Source organism: Leopardus geoffroyi, chromosome C2 (genome assembly GCF_018350155.1).
Source record: "Leopardus geoffroyi isolate Oge1 chromosome C2, O.geoffroyi_Oge1_pat1.0, whole genome shotgun sequence".
Classification (NCBI taxonomy): domain Eukaryota; kingdom Metazoa; phylum Chordata; class Mammalia; order Carnivora; family Felidae; genus Leopardus; species Leopardus geoffroyi.
Genome location: NC_059333.1, coordinates 116514734 through 116533312, shown reverse-complemented (window position 1 = coordinate 116533312; position 18579 = coordinate 116514734). Strand labels below are relative to the sequence as shown.

The 18579-nt window shown below is 38.6% G+C and overlaps 1 long non-coding RNA gene across 1 annotated transcript; it reads left to right on the top strand.

Annotated features, from left to right (window-relative positions):
- Positions 1 to 233: 233 nt before the first annotated feature.
- On the top strand, positions 234 to 17343 carry LOC123611432. Its single transcript, XR_006718665.1, has 3 exons — positions 234 to 687; positions 7892 to 7969; positions 17271 to 17343. It is a non-coding gene; the product is annotated as an uncharacterized LOC123611432 (long non-coding RNA).
- Positions 17344 to 18579: the final 1236 nt, after the last annotated feature.

Genomic DNA, 18579 nt, shown 5'->3' with positions numbered 1-18579 from the left:
TAAGAAAGAAAAGGCCTCCTAAGTAGAAAGAAATCAGTTATATTGGAATAAACGGAATAGATTTAGAACAAGGATTGTTACTTTTTTTTTTCTTTTTTAGAGAGAGAGGGTGTGTGTGTAAGCAGGGGAGAGGGACGGGGGAAAGAGAGAGAGAGAATATTAAGCAGGCCCCACACTTGTCGCAGAGCCTGATGTGAATGAAGCTCGATCCCAAGACTGTGGGATCATGACCTGAGCGGAAATCAAGAGTTGGAGGCTCAACCTACTGAGCCACCTGGGCGCCCTATGGGATTGTTACATTTAAATGATGTCTAGGTTTTCCATACAGAAGAAAGAGGAACTGGGAGTGGGGAGAGCAACTGGAAAATTACAGACACCAAATATCATTAATTACATGGTCTGATTTCTGCCCGCTTCTCCATGCTTCATCTCCTCTCACATAGGACGGACTTCATGGGCCATGATACATGTGTTTGGTGTAATGTTCTTTTGTTGCCATTCTGAAGTTCCTGATTTTACCTTTGAGTTTGTTTTTTGTAAGTAGAGTCCAATGGAACAACAGAGCATGCCGTCAGCGAGGAAATGTGTGCAACTCTGTGGACTCATCGTTCCATGATACCCAGCGTGCTGTGCTCTAGAAACGCTAAATTCCGTTGAACTCAAGACTGCGTGGGAGTTAGATATAAGGTGAGCGTGCTGTGTCTATAAGTTAAATAAGTGGAGGGTGCTGAAGCCCCCAGAAGCCATCTTTTCCCTCGGAAGGAGACCTTGTGTCTAGTGCAGAAAGAAGGCAATAGCATTCTAAGAAACCCGAAAGACCAAAAAACTCTACTATATCTCTCTTACTCTGACTTCCCCGCATTAGCCAATAACGTACAATGAGAGGGATGATATAGATGAGAAGGGAAAGATAGGGCAGTCCATAGCTCCTTTTCTACTGAGTCCTTCTTTATCCACCAGTAAGCTAAAAGCAAAGAGCGTTAGAATGGGTTTGTATCAAGAAGTGATATAAAAACAGTTGAGTTCGTCTTGTGCAGCATTTCCCCTGTTTTGATAAGAATTAAATACATATGTATATATGAGCTACAAAATACAAATTGTGTAATTTTGGTGATTCTGCCTATGGGGTAAATGTTCTTATATTTGCATTTAAAAGTGATATTGCCAAATATAAAGACAAATGGAAAGTCTATGCAAATGATTTAAAATTTTAACTTAAAAAATATTTTTTTGGAGGCACCTGGGTGGCTCAGTTGTTTAAGCGACCGACTTCAGTTCAGGGAGTGATCTCATGAGCATCGAGTTCTCTGCTGTCAGCGCGAGGCACTTTGGATCCTCTGTCTCCCACTCTCTCTGCCCCTCCACCCCCCAAAAATAAATATTTAAAATAAATAAAAAGATATATTTAAACTTAGCATGATATTAAGTAGCAAGTTAAAAAAACATAACAAAAGAAAAGATGTTATATTTTAGGACCTTTAATGGCATGGTTTCCTTGCTTTTTGAACAAGGGGCCACATTTTCATTTTGCAACGGGCCCTGCACATTATGTAGCTGACTCTGCTTCCGCTCTCCCCTTTGACCACGAAACAAAGTCTTTCTGTTTTACAAACTCAATAGCTCTTCCTCACCTCCAATTCTTCCACCAGACTCTTCCCACTGCTTAGAACCCTTTCCTCCCTGCCTTTCGCCTGGCCTGGCTTCCTTCCCCTCTGAGTGAAATGTTACATTGTTCTCTATCACTGCTCCCTGCTTGTCTCCTAGCACTTACTAGTTATAATTATTTATTAATTCTTTAATTTACTTTTCAAAAAAAAAATTCATCTTCCCAATTACATTGTAAGGTCTCCAGAGAAAGGGACTATGATCTGTTTACTCACTAATGTGTACTCAGTATATACAGAGTAGGCAGCCAATCAATATTTGTTGAACGAATAAATTAATTAATGGAATTTGAATTGAAGGAACTTTGTACCCAGATAATGAGGAATATAATGTGTCATCCCAGAGAAATGTTATTTCACAGCGTGAGAGTCTTTCAGTAGCGATGCCAAATAAAGTACAGGACGCCCAGTTGAAAGTAAATTTTTGTTTGCTAAATCCTGTATCTAATCTTGTGTTTCTATTAGCTAAATCTGGCAACTTCGAGAAACAATTATAAGGAGATTTGAGTCTTTAAATAAAGTGTGACTATGAGAATAGCATAGCACAGTGTAGTAGTTTGAGTCTTGTTTCAGTTATGAAGCCACATTGGGATCTGATAAGAGCTATACGTTCTTTCTCCCAGAGAAATGCACGTAACCATATGCCTTTCCCTTTCTGGGGGGAAGGTTCACGGACTCCTCCTGCTCTCACAGTCCCACAGGTATTTGATCTTCAAATCTCCTAAGTATGCCAGGGCCATTTAGTTCAAGCCGTCATTTCTCACTTGGATTAATATGGTGGCTTCTTAACTGGTCCTCCCTGTGTCCTTATCCCCTTTAATTTGCTTTCGCCTGGCATCTAGACTAGAGTTTTCTCCCTAAAGCACATTTCGTCATTCCTTTCTCCTATTTGGTATTATTGCGTTACCTATGACAAAGTCTTTACAGTGACATATAGTCAAGTGCTGTCGCTTGCCTACTTGGTGATCACTCCTCACCTTCCATTTCATTAGTCCTGGATGATTTGCAGCTTCCCAATTCTACCCAACTCCATTTGGCATACTTGCCGTTCCCTAAGCCCAGAATGCACTCTCACCTCATTGTGTAGGGGAAGAAAATTAAGTTTCTTCGGTTCTTTTAGGGCCTCTGGCTGTGTCTGAAAATTAGACGGACAAAGATAGGTTCACAGGAGAAAAGCACACATCTTTTGTTAACATAACTTTTATGCGATGACATATGAGACTTCATAAGGAAATAAAAACCCAGAGAGACAGAAGGACTGGGTGTTTTTATGCTAGGTTTGATGAAGAGTGGTAGTCATGGCGCAATAGGATAGGTTAAGGAGCATGAGGTAACTACAGTAAACTGGGGGAAACTTGGCAAAGTCAGTTTGTTAGATTCTTCTCAGATCTTTGTCTTAGGAGATGAGGATGTTCTTCTCCTGCAGGTGTAGGGAGGGCGTCTCTCATGTGAAAAAAATGGCCTGTTTCAGGGGAGAAGGATGGGAAGATGGTCAAAGGGGACCTCCTGTTTCTTCCATGCTCTCAAACTCTGTCAGCTTAAAATATTCAGTATACTCAGGCGCCGTGTTTTGGGGTAGCATGTCCTGAACCCCATCAGTCTGCCAAGCAGCTGTTTCTCTGGGAAGCTTTGCCTGGCAATCTCCTCTCCACCCTTACCCCCATGTAAGGCTGACTCGGTGACTCTCAGTTTCCCCTTCCTCATAAATGCAGCACACTCAAAGGCATTGCTTACTTATTAGTGGTTTTCAGTAGTACCTGCAATTCCTGGAGCAGGGACTCTGTCATTCAGCCTTGTTCTCCTTTCACAGTGGCTAAACTGTAGTAGGTATTCTATACAGTTTTGACACATGAATAAATAAATGTTTGCATGTGTTTAATAATTACTGTCATTACACACACACCCCTTACTTTTTTGTCAACAAATCAAAAAGCGGAGGGGAGATTACAGGGGTATTTGTGGTGGTTTGGGTAGCCCATTCAGGATTTATTTTAGAAACACCATAATAAGAACAGTACGGGCAATTTTTAGTGCTTTGCCATGGTTCCCTCACGTGAACGTGAATCAATAAATAAAATTTCAGGGACCAGAGTGACAATTATTGTAATGTGTGAGAGAAATCATTAGGCAAATACATATTTTCTTTTTCTTTTTCTTTCTTTTTGTTTTACTTCCTACACGCTAAATTCCGCAAGACAAATGCTAATCTACTAAAAATGGTTCGATTTGGCTTATCACAGGAAATCAACATAACTCAAAAAATTAGAACTGTATGTGAAGCCAGTTATTTTCATCTATATCAAGGTTCATGAAGTATAACTGTAATGACATCCTGTCAATATTGCCTGCCTTGTTCAAAAAGACTGTTCATTAAGTAAAGCTATAAACTTTCTGTCATAAGGGGTATGTGTTGTTTTCTAATTAAAAATTGTTTTCAGCACACAAGTAATTTATGACTACATTCTTATCATGAAATTCAGACAATACATATGTGCACAAGGTTAAATGTGAACCCTGTCCCTCTCATTGGATTCTCACACCCTCATTGCCTTCCCGAGGGGTAACCACTGCTGATACTATGCTGCCTGATTTGAAGTCCTTCTTCTGTTTTACATATATATTATATATTTACATTTCCCTAAGGATAGTTTTTTACACAAAATTATACTGTATGTATGTATCTCTAAAATTCTCGGTGAAATCTGTAATGGACATTTGTGAGCTTACATATTCTCCTCTTCTGGTTGGTTGAAAGCAGTGTGTTGGAGAATTCACTCCTCCCTCCTCTCCATCCCCACTCTGCGTAGGATTGATCCACCCATGCTTCCTGGGTGGAAAATGAGCTAGTTTAGTTAATCAGTCTATCCCTCCTCAAGGCCACAGTGACTGTCTTCTGGATGTGCTCTGAACCCATCTGAGCCGATGAGAAAGGGGAGGCATGACTGAGAATTGAAGGAAGTAGTCATAGATGCTTTGCAAAGTCAGAGGGTGAGGACTTTCTCCACATGAGACCCGATTTTTATGTCTTCAAAAATAAACAGTGAGAAATTTCAGGGCATCGCTGTTCAGATCAGTGAAAGTGTTACATGGCTCCCCAACATTGCTTGTTCAAAATAATATCACTCAGCACTAAGTTGTGATGCTCTAGTTTGAGTATGTTAGGGTTTCTATCTTTTAGTATTTTCAAGCAGGAATGGTCTACAATGCACATGCACATTCTTTGTCAGGCAGGCTGGGCTTCTACTTCAGAGGAGGGGTATTCAACCTCTGCCATCAGGACTTTAAGGTAAAAACGATTGTCAGGGATGACATCTAATCACAACTTCATTACCTAATTTGAGATGGCTTTCACAAGTCAGGTTCTTCTCTGGCCTTTTGACCAATAGTAAGCAACACGTGGTGACTATTTCTAGATGAATATTTCCTGTACAAATTACATGTTTGAATTACTACAAACTTATGACGTGATTTTTCTTCCGGGAAGGTCTCCACAAATCTTGAGGCCACTGTCTTGAGAGTCACATCTTCCCCTCACCTTTTAATCTAGAGAGAAGAAAAACATTATTAAATATATGGAGAGTATAAAGGTAACTTCAGGCTTATACAAAATATGACCAAGTGTTTCTCCGAAAAAAAATACAAAAACCAGCTTCCTTCGTGAGAACTCTCTTTCCATTGGAAATGGTCAAGGTGAAGGAGGATGTAGCCTTGTCGCCCTTGGAGTCACATAAGGAAACACTGACCCCAGCCTCACCTGGTTTTGTTTTTAAAAAACTTTTTTTAGTATTTATTTTTAAGAGAGAGAGAGAGAGAGAGAGAGAGTGCCAGCGGGGAGGGGCAAAGAGAGAGGGAGCAGACTCCAGGCTCTGTGCTAACCACACAGAGCCTGACATGGGGCTCAAACTCATGAACTGTGAGATCATGACCTAGGCTGAAGTCAGACACTTAACTGACTGAGGCCCCCAGGTGCTCCTACCCTACCTGGTTTTAAGAACTCTTTTTAACTTAAGCAGTGTCAAATGAGTTTCTGCCAATTGCAGCTAAGAGTCCTGACTAATGGGGTCCCTGGGTTACAAAGATATGAAATGATTTCTTATCCTCAAGGAGTTTATAATAATAAAGACAGATGCTGACGTAGAGGACCATAATGCAGGGTTAGAGATGTGCATGCAGAATGGATGCCTAAAAGGTGCATGAAGTCTTCACAGTGGTGCTAATACCTGAGCCTGAATCTGAATCTTACAACGACATTAATGTTAGGCAAATAAAGGGCAATAGGATATTTCAAACGGAAAAGCAGGATGTGAAATTGCACGGGAGTGAGAGAGGATGTAGTGAGTTCAGGGATTTTCAGAGTTCTTCTTCGTCCAGAATATATTTGTTGAGGGCCTGTATCTATGGGGATGCCATGATTAAAGCATAAAATTCTTGCCCTGAAGGATCTTACATTTTTGTGATGCGAACCAGAAACTAAGTCAGCAAGCAAACATATAAAAGTAAGGTATATTTTATAAGGTATAATATGTAAGGTATGTTTACACAAGTGCTATAAAGAAAATAAAGCATATTAAAGGTGATTGTGGAGTGAAGAAATAAGTGTTATTTTATATAGGTAGATCAGGTAAAACTTCTCTGATAAAATAATGTGACAAAGGCTGCTAATTGTCTCCCGATGCCCATATTTTCTTTTTCCTTTGGTTATAGGACACTTAATTGTTTGCTGACCACAAAATCACACTGCTAAAATGGCATTCCCGAGTCTTTCTTATGGTTGGGGATTAAGCTGTCGTTGATGGGATATAACTTGAAGTGATGCGTGCAACTGAGCTTTGCCCCGCCCCCCGCCCCCCCCCCCCCCCTTGCTTTTTTTTCTCTCCCAATGTCTGGAAGGTGAACATGGTGGCAGATGTAGTGGTCACAGGCCTCAAGATGGAAGCTGCATTTTGAGGATGGTTAAGCAATATGACTGACGATGTCTGAGTATCTAATACTATGAAGTGGTAATAATAGCCTAGGACCACTAATACCAGATTCATATGAGAAGGAGAGATCAACTTCTATCTTCCATCTTTTTAAAATCATGGCTATATTTTGCTTTGTTACAACAGCCAAATCCATATTTAAATTAATAGAGGTAACGTTTGAGTAGTGCTTGAAATAGTGAGGAAACAGGAAGGTTTATGGACGAAAAGTGTTCTTATTAAAGGAATGGCAAAAGTGAAGGCCCTGTGGTAGATCTTACTTGGAATGTTCCAATTACAGCAAGGAGGCCAGTGTGAAAGGAGCAGGGTAAGCAAGAAGGAGAGTGTTAGTGTCTGAAGTCAAAGTATTTACAGGGGAACTAATTACTATAACAGACTTAGTGGTCTGTTATAAAGACTTGAAAGTTTACTCTAAGCGACAACAGATTTCACTCTGGGCTTTTGAGCAATGAGCAACATGATCTAATTTATATTTTACAATGTTATACTGGCAGTAGGGTGGAGAATGTCTGTAAGGGCAAGAAAGGAAATAGTGAGACCAGTTCAGAAGCTATACCAACCCTCTAGTGATGGTTTAGTAATATGGCTTGAACAAGGGTAGGGAGCTGGAGATGGGGGAATTTAAACTTAAGAAAAAAAGAGTAAATGGGAGTTGCTCATGACTACATAGTAAGAAAGGGAGAAGGGAAGGAAAGCTCTAAGAGTTCTGGCTTGGGTGGTGGAAAAATGGGAGTTACCACTGATGGTGATGGAATGTCTGTATGAAGACAGTTTTGGCAGCTTGGAAATGAAGAGTGTGATTTTGGGCACATTACATTTGAGATGCCTATCAGGCAACCAAGTAGAGAGGAGAGTAGGCAGTTGAGAAAAAAAAAGTCTGGCGTTTAAGAAAGAGGTCTGGGCTGCTGAGATACTTTTGGGTGGCATTAGCCTATAGATGGGATTCAAAGGCACAAGACCTTTGAGATCACCAAGAGACTTAGTGTAGACAGAGAAGAAGAGAGTTCTGGGGATATCGCCCTAGAGGCAATCTGGATATTTAGGGATTGGGGAGATGAGTAGGAATCAGCAAATGAAACTGAGAAGGAGCAGCCAAATAGGGAGAAAGAGAGCCCAGTTAGAGTTGTACCCAAATAGACAAGAAAAGTGTTTCAAGAAAGACTATGTTATCAGTTTTGTCAAATAATGTAAATAGGTCAAATAAGTTGAGGACTGAACATTGACTATTGCCTTTAACATGGACAGGTCATTAAAGTCCTTGACAAGAGCAGCTGGGTGCAGTGGGGGACAAAAACTTCAATGAAGTGGTTTAAGCAACAATGGGTAAGCTGGAGGGGGTGTGTATTTTGGGGACCTTTTTATGGATGGTCATTGTTATGAATTATTTTTGATGGAAATTAACAGAGGAATAGTTATTAATTTTTTTATGGAAAAACAATCTGATAGTGAAGAAAAACAAATGATTGGGAAAATAGGAGACCACTACAGGAGTGAGATTCTTGAATAGGGAAGTAGGGTTAGCAGCTAGGATACATGTGGTGGAGTTGGACTTAGGAAATGAAGATTTTGTTACTATGGCATATTTATAACAGAAGGAAAGACAAAATATATGGGTGCAGATATAGGTACGGTTTGTTGAGATATAGGTACAGTGATAACAGCTGACATCTGTGTGCAGCCAGGAACGGACATAGATGTTAAAATGCAGCAAAACTGAACCAAAATTGAACATGAAATATCCCGGGCATTCCACAGAAATCTTGGGGAAGCCATTGGATTTCCCTACCTGACATCTGTGTTGTTTTAAACACACAGATTCACACACACCCCCCCACGCATGCCCCTCTTATTATGATCTAAAACATTAGATAATCTGATACCAGTGTTGATTGACTGTGATGCTTTGTGGAAAATTAAATCTTCTGTCTCAGCATTTGCAAAAGAGAGATAATAGTATATTTACATATAACTTGTGAACACAGATCTGTCTACCCAAATCCCTTGTAGATATCTCCATTTGATTTCCCATAGATAATCCAGATATAAAAAATCAAAACCTTCTCCTCTAATTTCTCCACCATATTTGAATGAGTGGGCACTGTCGTGGACCATATTACCAAACTCTTTCCCCTCCAATATTTAACCTAGATTTTTCTCCACTTTCCCACCATCCCAAGCTGAATTAATTAAGTCCTAAAAGTTAACAAGCAATTAACAATTAATTAACAAGTCCTAAAAATTCTACCCCCTACATATGTCATCTTACCATAATTTCTGTCTCTGATATCTGAAGTCTAGGTCCTTGTGAATAAAATAGTACAAATTTATAACATTTTCTTCGGATTTGTTTTAATTGAATTCTTGCTTCCTAAATTGTGTTTGTTGCTGTCATTGCTGTGTTCTATTGTTTCTCTTCTTCCACAAGGATTTACTTTTATTTTCTTAGACTTAAAACATGAATCCCTCAACAATTTCTGCATTTCTGTCTCCATGTTTTTGGTGCACAGTTTCTAATCTTTGTCATAAATTATTTACTAGTGAATATTTACTAATATATACCAAATAGCAAACATCTTAGATTTTATCAGAGTTGTAGAGTAGTGGCCTTCAACTCTGGAAAAATGTTTCTGCATCTGGCTTTCCTGCTCACTCCTGCATTTGAATAATGAGTCCAATAGCCTATGAGTAATTGGATCTTTTGTGCAATTAGAACTTTCTGCTGTATTATAATTTATAGCATAGTCGAGCAACATGTAATGAGTCATTTTACTGAGGCTTTTAAGGAAGTTATTTCTGAAGGTCTGAGAGGCTAAAATATGTCTGAATTAAAAAGAATGACAGGCTGCAATCAGGACTGTAAAATAAAGGTGCTCAGTAAGCAGCCCTATTACAATCAGAAAGTGAAGGAAACGGATCTCTGTCTTGTGTGCAGAGGCGGAGGAAATGATGAATACCTTAGGTAACTCATTCTCTGCAAAATCAATCTTTCACTGTCAATTTTAAATGAACTAATTTGTTCACAAATCTGCTCAGTCAGTTTGGAAGCATACTCTGTTCCTTCATATTAGCAAATCCTTTAATCTTGACTAGTCCACTGAGTAAGAAATCTAGAAATGTGTTAATATGATTGGACGTATGTAGTAGGATAAGAATTGATTCTTTTAATTAGTGTCTGCTCAAGTTAGAGTCCCTTTCTGGGCTGAACTATTGACCTACTAATATATCAAGAGATTATGTTATGACTAACATATATCCAAAGTTCGATTTAACTCTTTCTTTTTCAGCTAATATTGCAGAAAACTTTCTAGAGACTAAATCCTTTAATTTTTTTCAAGGAATGTTTTGCTTTAAGTGTTATAATTTGGAGAATAGAAAGGAAGAAATATCTGAACTTTAACTCTTCGCACAGCAACGTATCTATCAATTGTGCATTGATACAGCTGTATTTGGGGAACCCAAACCTTTCATGAATTTAACTGTCATCTATTAAAATGAAAAGAAGCTCAATACCAGTTTTGGCATGAGCCTCCCTTTTAAATGACTGGAATTGTATGCGCATTTACTCCATGGTGTTGTAGAATAGTAAGAGAAAGAAACTCAGGAAGTATTGTGTGAATATAAGGTTTTGTTAAAAGATATGGAAATGAGATATTGTAAGTATATGGCTGCCTTATTGTTATTTTACGTATATTGGTAGTTACTGAGTAGGCATGTACATTTTGATTCAGAAAACAAAGAAGATGGAAATTTTGTGTAAAATGGATGGCTATAAAACTTAAAGATATATTTCAAACTTATTGAGGTTTTACATAAATACATTAAACATTGTATTCTTAAATGAATTACATCTGCTTATGTTAAAAGAAAAGCTATTAATGGAAATATCAAAAATCATTATATACATTTATATACACTTCTATAATTTTGTTTATTTATTTATTATTCATTTATTTGAGAGAGAGAGGGAGAAAGCATGCATGAGTGGGGGAAAGGGACGGGGAGAGAGAGAGAGGGAGGGAGACAGAGAGAGAGAGAGAGAGAGAGAGAGAGAGAGAATCTTAAGCAGGTTCCACGCTCAGTGCAGAGTCTGACATGAGGCTCAATCTCATAACCCTGGGATCATGACCTGAGCCAAAATCAAGGGTCTGATAGTCAACAGGCTGAGCCACCCAGGTGCCCCCTATACTACTATTTTTAGATTCTATAGTTCTATTTTATGTTTTAACTTGTTACCTATTTAAGTAATCTCTACACCCAATGTGGGGCTCAAGCTCAAGAACTTGAGGTCAGGAATTGCATGATCTTCTGACTGAGCCAGCTAGGCACCCCTATGTACTATTTTCGATTCTTTTTGAGTATTATCAGTTTGGCTAGTTTACCAATGTCTCAAAAATTGTTGCATCACTTAAAGTAGAGCATAAACAAAGCATTAGCAATAAGTTTGAGACAGGCTGTGTTCATGTATTTCACACACACTGTGGTGCGGAATTTGAAAGGACTGAGTGCAAACGTTTACTTCATTCAGCAAATATTCCTCTTACACCTTCCATGTGTAATAGCCTGTACTAGACATTTTGTGGGAATTCAAAAGCTGCCAGATGCCATTCCTAACTTAAAGGAAATTTTAATTGGTATTTTAATGTCAGAGGCTATGCATTATTTTAACACGGAAGTAGGGTTTACACGTTGTACAAAACTGATACCCTTAGCTCCTTCCTAAAAACTGTGCCACCACTGCATTTTCCCATCTGACTTGCAGTAACTCCGTTCCTCCCATTGACCAAACCAAAATCCTTTGGTTTTTAATTCCTCTCATTCCTTCTCACTCCACACTTAATTTGGTAGGAAATACTGTTGCCTCTATCTTAAACTTTAAGCAGAATCAAAGTGTTTCACCTCCTCCAGAGCTTCCATCCCTCTCTCAGATATTGTATAACTTCTGATTGTTCTCCTAACTTCTGTCTTTGCCCCTCCCCTCCCCCACATTCTATTAACACATTTCAGGGTGATCCTGTTAAAACTTAACTCAGATCCTATCATCTCTCTGTTCCAAACCTTTAACATCTCTCTATTTCACTCATCACAGATAGCTAAGTACTTATAATGGCTTATGAGGTCCTTAAAGAACTTTCCCTCTCTTATTTCTATGACCTCATCTCCTCCTTTTCCTCTCATTCTGTTACAGCTTGGCTTCCTAGCTGTTCCTCAAGCACCCCACTCACACTGCTGCCTTAGAGCTTGGGCACCAGCTGTTTTCCCCTGCCTGTGAGCCTCCTCGTCCAGACAGCCACACGGTTAACACTTGCCACCTCCTTCCAGGCTGCTCTAATGTCTCATTCTCAATGAGGCCTGCCATGACGACCATATTTAAAATCACAAACTTTCACCTGCAGTCCAAATCTCCCTTGCCCCACTATATTATTTTTTTCTCGGCACTTACCAGTTTCTGACATTCTACATAGTTGGACTTATTTATTATGGCTATTTTTAATTATCTCCCTAGAATCTCTGTTTTGTGTGCTGATGATACTCTGAATTGTTAAATTAATGCTTAGTGTATAGTAATATTCAATAAATATTTATTGACTAAAAGAAGAGTTAGCACTTCTACTAGATTGTGATTTGAGTATAAAATCTCTCTTTTTAAGAGTGTGGCCACCTTGTATTATGTTCTTATGTTGCATTATTACCTTAGTATTTAGTTTCCCATTTTATTTCTAAAGATATAATAATGGATTTCCTTCTAAAGCATCGATATTTGATTCTACAGATGTCTACATTGGCCATGATGTATGAACCAAGGGCTAATATATTTATCTCACTACTTTTTCTGTTGGTGTCTTGATTTCTTGATTTGTGGCTGCAAACTCAGTGAGCTCTGTTTCTTTTTTTTTAATTTTTTAAAGTTTATTTTTATTTATTTTGAGAGAGAGATAGAGAGCAAGCCAGGGAGGAGCAGAGAGAGAGGGCGACAGAATCCCAACCAGCCTGCTCACTGTCAGCACAGAGCCCAATGCAGGGCTAGAACTCACAAACTGCGAGATCCCGACCTGAGCTAAGTCGAGAGCTGCTTAACTGACTGAGCCACCCATGCGTCACCAGTTAGCTCTGTTTCTAAATCTTTTGCTTTGTTCGTTTAGTGATAGCTGCTGCAGTTTGTCTCGTTTGCAAATAGTTCTGAAGTGTAAGCTATTCAACAGTCTCTTATGTATAAATCCAAACTGCCTATCTGTTCAAGATATACAATGAGAAACCGGAAGTATTTTAAAAAATTTATCTTAACATCTTCTTCCCAAAGTATGCTTTAACCATTGTGCTCTCCTTATTTTAATTAATAAATTACTATTCTTTACATTTAAATACTTTATAGGTGCTTAATAAATGCTGTGGATTAATTCACTGACTTCAAAGTCCATTTCTCTTTTGCTACTAATTAATTCATTTAATATGTTGAGAGAGATCATCTGGAAAAATGTGATTGTCTGGTTATTGACAGTGCCTTGAACCTTTGGGCCTTACCATTATATTTTACTGAGATAACGTAGCATCTAATAGGAGATGTAAATAAATCTCGGTTTTTTTTAAGATCACAACTTCTAATGTGAAATGGCTTACGTATTTTGAAAGTTTCAAATTAAATTTGGCAACACATTCTGTTGGCGAGGATCTTCAGAAAAGGCCCTCTTGTGCACTGCTGATAAGAAGGCAAAACAATACATCCCACCCATGTGGAGGGAAATTTGGTAACATCTGGCAAAATGACATAGATTCAAAATCTTGAGTCCAGTTCTCCAAGAGCGGGCTCTGAAATGAAGATTCGTGTACAAAATGGGTAATTAGGGAAGTGCTCCCAGGAAACTGCGGAGGGAGTGAGGGCAAGAAAGACAAAGATGCCTTGCAAGATTTCACTTTCAGGCAGTTTTCAGAAAGAAGCGTCTGCCTGATTTCACAGGAGTACCTGGGCTTTCACACTCTGACACTAATTCATCCTTTGTTAAAAGCCTCCCAGGAAGGAGGTAAGTTCAGTGGTGCCTGCTCCAGTATCTTGAGGGCAGTCCCTTAGTTGCTGCTGAGGGCCATGAAGAGCAAAGACTCCCAGAAGCTGGGGGAGGAGCGCACAGAAATGGGAAGAACGGGAATCTTGAGGGAGCAAAGACCGTGTCTGCTATATGCAGCAATCCCATCTCTAAGAAGATATTCCAAACATATACTGGCAAAGATACAGTGAGGACTCCACAGGCTGTTTAGAGGGGTACTACTTATTATACCAAAGAATGGAATTAATCCACATATCAGTCAGCAGGAGACTACTTGGTACATTCATATATTGAAGAACCTTAATTACAAATTGAATGAGGGTGATATCTTTCTACTGATGGTTTTATCTGAGTTCTATTGTTAAGTGAAAAAAGCAAGTATGCTAATTTTTGTCTAAGAAAGCGATAGAAATACAAATATTAACATGTATTACTTGCTTATATTTTCAAAAATATGTAAAAGGAAAATTACCTCACAATTAATAAAAGTGGTTAGTTTCAGGGGGAGCAAAAGAACAGAATGAATGGGACAGGGATGGAAGCAAGATTTTTGTGGTGCATCTTTTTTTTTTTTTAATTTTTTTTTTCAACGTTTATTTATTTTTGGGACAGAGAGAGACAGAGCATGAACGGGGGAGGGGCAGAGAGAGAGGGAGACACAGAATCGGAAACAGGCTCCAGGCTCTGAGCCATCAGCCCAGAGCCCGACGCGGGGCTCGAACTCACGGACCGCGAGATCGTGACCTGGCTGAAGTCGGACGCTTAACCGACTGCGCCACCCAGGCGCCCCTGTGGTGCATCTTGTTAGGGAACTGTGTAACTGTTTAACAGGATTGAAAACAATTGCTAAACAGTCTAGTTAAAAACAGTCAACACAATTGATTTATATCCAGACACAAATTTAAATGTGCCTAAATATTGTTCTCCTAACTTCTGTCTTTGCCCCTCCCCTCCCCCACATTCTATTAACACATTTCAGGGTGATCCTGTTAAAACTTAACTCAGATTCTATCATCACTCTGTTCCAGACCTTTAATGTCTCTCTGTTTCACTCATCACAAATAGCTAAGTACTTATAACTGAAACAAGTGAACCTAACTTTATATTAGTTGGAGGAGTGACCACACTTAGAGAAAAGAGAATTACCTTGAAACACAATACTTGATTGGATATCCTGAGTGTAGTATATTCAAATGATTAAAAAAAATCTTAAACTTTATTCAATAATCTTAGTTTCAATGGTAATATTAACATAATTTTGAAATTATTTTAGGTGTACTTTAAAATAAAAAAATTATATTAGTATCTTTGGAAACCATAATTTTTTCAGGTAGAGAAAAGAGATAAAATTATAAGATATGAAAGCTAAGTAAATCTATATGAAATCTATATAATATTAAACTAAAAATATCAATATTGATTCAAACTCACTGTGTGTGTGTGTGTGTCAGTGCGTGCGCACGCATCATTTATTTCACTAATGTCCACTGGAAAACAAGTCCTGAGAATTCTGTAGCGATGTGCACCCTTAGAACCCAGCTTGCAGTATGTAAACATCATTTGCCACTGAAAGGAACCAGGGTCTAGGGTTCCTCTGGGAATTCACTGATTCTATACCTAAATGTAAAAGCCAAAATTATAAAATTCTTAGAAGAAAATATAGGAGTGAATCTTCATGATCGTGAGTTAGGTAATAATTTCTTAGATTCAACACCAAAAATACACAAGCAATAAGAGGAAGATCAGTAAGTTGGATTTCATCATCAAGAAAGTAAAAAGACAGCCTCAGCCTGGGAGACAATGTTTGAAAATCATATCTCTGATAAGGAACTGGAGTCCAGAATGTAAACAAACTCTCAAACCTTAATAATAAAAAGACAACCCAACAACCCAATTATAAAACTGGGCCAAAGATTTGAACAGACATCTCTGCAGGGAAGATATATGAATATAAGCACACACACACGCACACACACACACACCTCTGAACATCATTAATCAGTGAGGAAAGACAAATCAAAGTCACAGAGATATCACTTACAAAGAAAGTGGCTTTAATAAAAAAGGCAGACAATTACCAGTATTGGCAAGAATGTGGAGAAATTGGAAACATAATTCGTTGCTAGTGGGAATGTAAAATGGGCAGCCATTTTGGAAAACCATCTGGCAGTTGTTCAAAATGTTGAACATAGAGTTATATGAAATAGGGATTCCACAACTAGTTCTGTACTCTAGATAGATAGAAGTTCACACAATAACTAGTATATGGACATTCATAGCAGCGTTATTCATAATAGCCAAAGGCATTTGAATGGCTATCAACATATGAATGGGTAAACAAAATGTGGTATACCCACACAATGGTAAATTATTCAGCAATAAAATGGAATGAAGTATACTTTAAAAATATAACTATGGGCTCATAATGGTACCCAACATACATACACAAACATGCACAATTAGCTAGCACTGGTAGTTACTATCTTACCATTCTAAAAATTGATGAAACAAATAGATAAAAATACCATTTTTCAAATTGTCGATTTAGCTTAACAATATTTATTTATAATACTATTCCAATCAGATGCGACTTAAAGATATTTAAATTTTTTTTTTACATTTATTAATTTTTGAGAAACAGAGTGAGACACAGCATGAGCGGGGGAGGGGCAGAGAGAGAAGGAGACACAGAATCCGAGGCAGACTCCAGGCTCTGAGTGAGCAGCCAGCACAGAGCCTGATGAGGGGCTCGAACCCATGAACTGTGAGATCATGACCTGAGCCAAAGTCAGATGCTCAACGGATGAGCCACCCAGGCGCCCCTAAAGATATTTTATACTAAATCTAAAATATAAAAACCTGTAGGTTATAAATTTGACAATTACATTGCTAAGATTGAAAATAACTTTTACTTTTTTTCCTTCATAAGTTTTTTTTTTTCTTTTTCTGAACTTTCTGCTTCTGTTTCTTTGCTTCGTACTCCATGGTTCAACCACTCTTAGGAAATACTACTCCTACTGAAAACAATAACAACAACAACAACAACAACGAAACTTTGAGTGCTACCTGGAGACAAATTTTTTCGCACATACCTGGATACAACTTGTGGCTCTGTTCCTTCTCTTTGTAAACGGCATTAAGTTGAAACCTAAAGTGTTTATTTAGCAAGATGCTTCCTATAGGTTCTGAAAATCAATCAGCACCAGCCAAAGATTATCATGTCATTAACAAGGGCATACATTAGATGAAAGCAAAGATTTCAACTTATAGTCAAATTAGAAAAAAATTGATAAAACAGTAATCTTGATGATCGCTTGACATCGAATAAAAATGAACAGAAATTAGAATCCTCTCACCCTTAAATGTAGCTCACAGACATAATAGCTTTCACAATGTATTATCTTTTTGCAAGAAGGCGTGTGTATATACATGTTTGTATATGTATATATACACATATATATGTATATATACATATATATTGTTTTCCATGTGAGTCTGCATTTAAGGCTCCCATTTGACTTACAGAGTCAATCCTAAAATCTAGACCACAAGGTTGTGAAAAACTTGTTTCCGTTTTGTTGTTACAGAGGAGCAGCGCGAGGGAAAGCCAGCAAGCAGTGGAACTGGTCAGTGCCTCCGCCACCCCCAGGTGCTGTCCTGGTGAGATCTGTCAGTCCTCTCCGCCTTGTGCACTGATGCTGAAGACTCCCCCCTGACCAGAGCCTAGTCATTTGCCAGGCTCTCCCCATCACGGGGAGTTACACGGCAACTGATCCTCATGTTCACCCTGCTGTCAAAGCATTCCAATTTTTAATCGCTACATGACTTGTCAGATTCAATATGAACCACATGGTTACAATTAAAACCTCTCTAATAAGGAGAATGCCAAAAAAAAAAAAAGAGGGGTGGTGGTTTAGGCATGCTTCCCGTCACTGTTCACATTCTGAAACTAAGTTTAAGAAAGTTCCTCAACTAAAATTTATGTTTGCGTGTTGAGAAACTAAACTCTTATGCCCTTAATTCTTACGATAAACCCCAGAGTCATTGAAAGTATGTGCCTGCACTTACTGAATATTTCTAAGGTTCTGGCTGACTCTCATCGAGTACATTTCCACTATGGAAAAGAATCCGTCTCCCATGATGAGGGAAGAAGGCAGCCAAACTCCGGTTCCAGATCTGTCCACCACACCTGTCACTTCCGCACCTACTGGGAGACATTTTCTTCTTGGCTACGTTGAGCTGGAAATGCTGAAGCATATTTTAAGAACTCTTCTTTAACTCAAAAGAAGGAACTTTATTTTCCTGAGAATGGTACCTGAGTCCCAGTCCCAGTTATTTCTCCCCTAGAGTTTGCAATTTTGAATTTCCACGAGACCGAGAATTAAAATGAAAATGGAAGACATATTTTATTCATTACACTTTGAAATTAATTTACTTGCAGCTGTATATAAATACTGATCCTATGTTAAAAGAAATTTTTTTTAACATTTAGTTATTTTTGAGAGAGAGAGAGACAGAGAGAGAGCAGGGGAAGGGTCGAGAGAGGGAGACACAGAATCCAATACAGGCTCCAGGCTCTGAGCGGTCAGCACAGAGCCTTACACGGGGTTCAAACTCACAGACCCCGAGATCATGGTGTGAGCTGAAGTCGAAGACTTAATCAACCGAGCCACCCAGGTGCCCCACTGCTATGTTTTAGAACATGTGTAAAAGAGATGTGCCAAGTACTAGTATTTACTGGATTCTGACCAGGTTTTTCCGTGCAGATGAAAGTTGTATCAGTCAACAGACACATCAGGCTCTTTGTGGAAAAGATACAATAGTATGTATGATAGCTGCAGACAGCCCATTCCAATTCTACAGCATTCTCCGGCATTCACTGAGATTAGATAAGGG